The sequence below is a fragment of the Lactuca virosa genome, chromosome 8 (assembly GCF_052849685.1).
Source record: "Lactuca virosa cultivar CGN04683 chromosome 8, Lactuca_virosa_CGN04683_v6, whole genome shotgun sequence".
NCBI lineage: Eukaryota > Viridiplantae > Streptophyta > Magnoliopsida > Asterales > Asteraceae > Lactuca > Lactuca virosa.
In genome coordinates, this window is record NC_136433.1 from 111909949 (window position 1) to 111913335 (window position 3387).

Below are 3387 nucleotides of genomic sequence, written 5' to 3' on the forward strand. Positions count from 1 at the left end.
TTTTTAAAGGCAAACACTGATGAAAGCTGGTTGTGGCATCGACGGCTATCGCACCTGAACTTCAAAGACATTAATAAGTTGGTACTTGGTGATCATGTTCGAGGCCTTCCTCTTCTCAAGTTTGATAAGGAGCATCTGTGTGCCGCATGCGAGATGGGCAAACAAATCAGAAAGAGCCATCCCACACGAATCAATACAAAGATTGTTGAAGCTCTTGAACTTCTGCACATTGACTTATGTGGACCTTCGGCTATCGAAAGCTTCGGTGGTAGTAAGTTTATTCTTGTCATTGTAGATGATTTTTCTCGCTTCACCTGGGCTTTCTTTCTTAAACAGAAATCAGATGCAACTCCTAAGCTGAAGACGTTCATCAAGCAAGTGGAAGTACAGCTGCGAAAGACAGTAAGGAATATCAGAAGCGACAATGGGCTGGAATTCAAGAATAAAGATTTTGAAGACTTTCTGGCTGACAAGGGGATATCTCATAACTTTTCGGCCCCCTATACTCCACAACAGAATGGGATTGTTGAAAGACGAAACCGTTCTTTATGTGAAGCAGCCAGAACCATGCTCAGCTTCGCTTCCCTTCCGTTATACTTCTGGGTTGATGCTGTTGCAACCGCTTGCTATACTCAAAACCGATCTTTGCTCAACAATAGATTCTTAATCACTCCATATGAGATTCTAAATAATAGAAAGCCCAACGTCAAATTTTTGCACGTATTTGGTTCACGGTGCTTCATTTTCAATTCTAAAGAGAACCGAAACAAGTTTGACGTCAAAGTCGATGAGGGAATCTTTCTGGGTTATTCGCTAACGTCAAAGGCATACAGAGTGTTGAACAAACGCTCCAAACGAATTGAAGAAACATATTATGTCACCTTTGATGATCAGTACATGAAGAAAGTTCAAAGAAGCGAAGATGCCTTAGGGGAAATATTTCCTGAGTCAGGACAAGTCTCGGTTCCAATATCCAACTTGTTTGAAGAGTACATTCGGTTATTTGATGAACCAGAGAAAGCAGCACACTCAGAGGCGAAAGCAGCAGACAAAAAAATCGATAATCTCAAAAAGATCATAGATGAAGCTGCCAAAGAAATGGAAAGTGAACCTCCTAAACCGACAGGTGGTCAACCCTCCGCTGACTCTCCAAACGAAGGCTCAATATTCAAGGGGGAGAGTTTATCAGCACCAAAGACAACCGAAATGTCTTTCGAGGGGGAGGATCCAATTCGATCTCTAACTCATAAAGGTCCAGGCGAGGGGGAGAATACAACTCCAAACCCACCCAATGATAGTCCCATCGAGGGGGAGAATCCGACGTCCACAAAGGATGATCACTCTGGCCCTGACACAGGTTATACTTCGCCAGTCGAGGGGGAGAAAGAGAATACAACTGACGAAGGTGATCAATCAGAACTTGAAGAGGAAGTGAATGCAGAATTGGATCCAGCCTATGACCCAAATTATCCTCCATTAGTGAAATGGACCAAGGATCATCCCAACGCACAAATAATTGGTGAATCATCTGAGAAAATCCTCACTCGTTCTCAATTGAAAGCGAAACAAACTACATTATTCTCTAAAGTTGAATTCTGTATGTTTAATTCGTTTATCTCCAAAGTCGAACCAAAAACAGTTAATGCTGCACTTGATCATTCTGATTGGGTTCAAGCAATGCAAGATGAGCTTCACGAGTTCGAACGAAATCGAGTTTGGAGGCTGATTCCCACACCAAAGGATGCTTCAGTGGTTGGCTTGAAATGGGTCTTCAGGAATAAATTGGACAAAGAAGGGAACGTTATAAGAAACAAGGCTCGGTTGGTTGTTAAAGGATATTGCCAAGAGGAAGGGATAGATTATGAGGAAACCTTCGCTCCAGTAGCTAGGTTGGAATCAGTTAGAATCTTCCTGGCATATGCTGCTCATAAAAACTTCGAAGTTTTCCAAATGGATGTAAAATGCGCTTTCTTGAATGGAGAACTAGAAGAAACAGTGTATGTTGAGCAACCTCCCGGCTTCGTGAACGAGAAATTCCCTGATCATTGCTATGTGCTGGATAAAGCTGTATATGGTTTGAAACAAGCACCGAGGGCCTGGTATGAAACTTTAACACATTTTCTGAAAATGTCAAAATTTAAGCAAGGTTCGGTTGACCCAACCTTCTTCCGAAAGAAAGAAGGAGAACATCTAATGATAGTTCAAATTTATGTCGATGACATCATCTTCGGTTCCACGAATCCTAGCTTAACGGCTGAATTCAGGAAGTTGATGGAGACTAAATTTGAAATGAGTGCAATGGGTCCGATTAACTTTTTCCTTGGTTTGAATATTAGACAGGGACCAGAAGGTATCTTTATCAACCACGAGGCATACACAAAGAATTTGCTAACAAAATTTGGTATGATAGGAGACTCGAAAGTGAAGGTTCCTATGGCATTTGGAACTAAGTTAACACCTTCTCTGGAAAAACCTGCTGTTGACATAACACTATATCGACAAATGATAGGGTCCCTTATGTATCTAACATCTAGTAGACCGGACATTATGTTTTCTGTTTGTTATTGTGCCAGGTTTCAAGCTAATCCAAGAGAACCTCATATGGTGGCGGTGAAAAATATTTTCCGTTACCTGAAGCGAACCTCATCTCTCGGTCTCGGGTACTCTGCTAGATCTAGATTCTTCATTCAAGCTTTTTTTGATGTTGATCTTGGAGGATGTAGTCTGGACCGAAAGAGCACTACAGGTGGATGCCAATTTCTTGATGGGAAACTTGTTAGCTGTCAGTCCAAGAAGTAAACCTGTGTGTCACTTTCAACAGCCGAAGCTGAGTATATAGCTACAGCATCTTGTACCTCTCAAGTAATATGGATTCAAAGTCAACTAAGAGATTATAGGCTGAGTATGAAGAAGATTCCTCTCTATTGTGACTCAGAGAGTGCAATAAGGATTTGTCACAATCCAGTGCAACACTCTAAGACTAAGCATATTGCACTTAGATATCATTTCATTAAGGACCATGTAGAAGATGGGAACGTGGAAGTACATTTCGTTCGGTCCTCTGATCAACTGGCTGACATATTCACTAAAGCCTTACCTGAAACGAGTTTCATTAAAATTTTACAAGGCTTGGGAATGATGGAAGCAAAGTCGGTACCGAATCCTCAAATCTCTCACTAAAAATTAGACAAGCGAAATAGAGCGAACGCTTGGTCTATTTGGGTTCTGGAATTTTTGGAACCGAAATGAACCGAACGCTCGGCCTATCTCGGCTCCATAATTTTCGGGAACCGAAATGAATCGAACGCTCGGTCTATTTCGGCTCTAGAATTTTAGGGAACCGAAATGAACCGAACGCTCGGCTTATTTCGCTTCATTCTTTTAAGA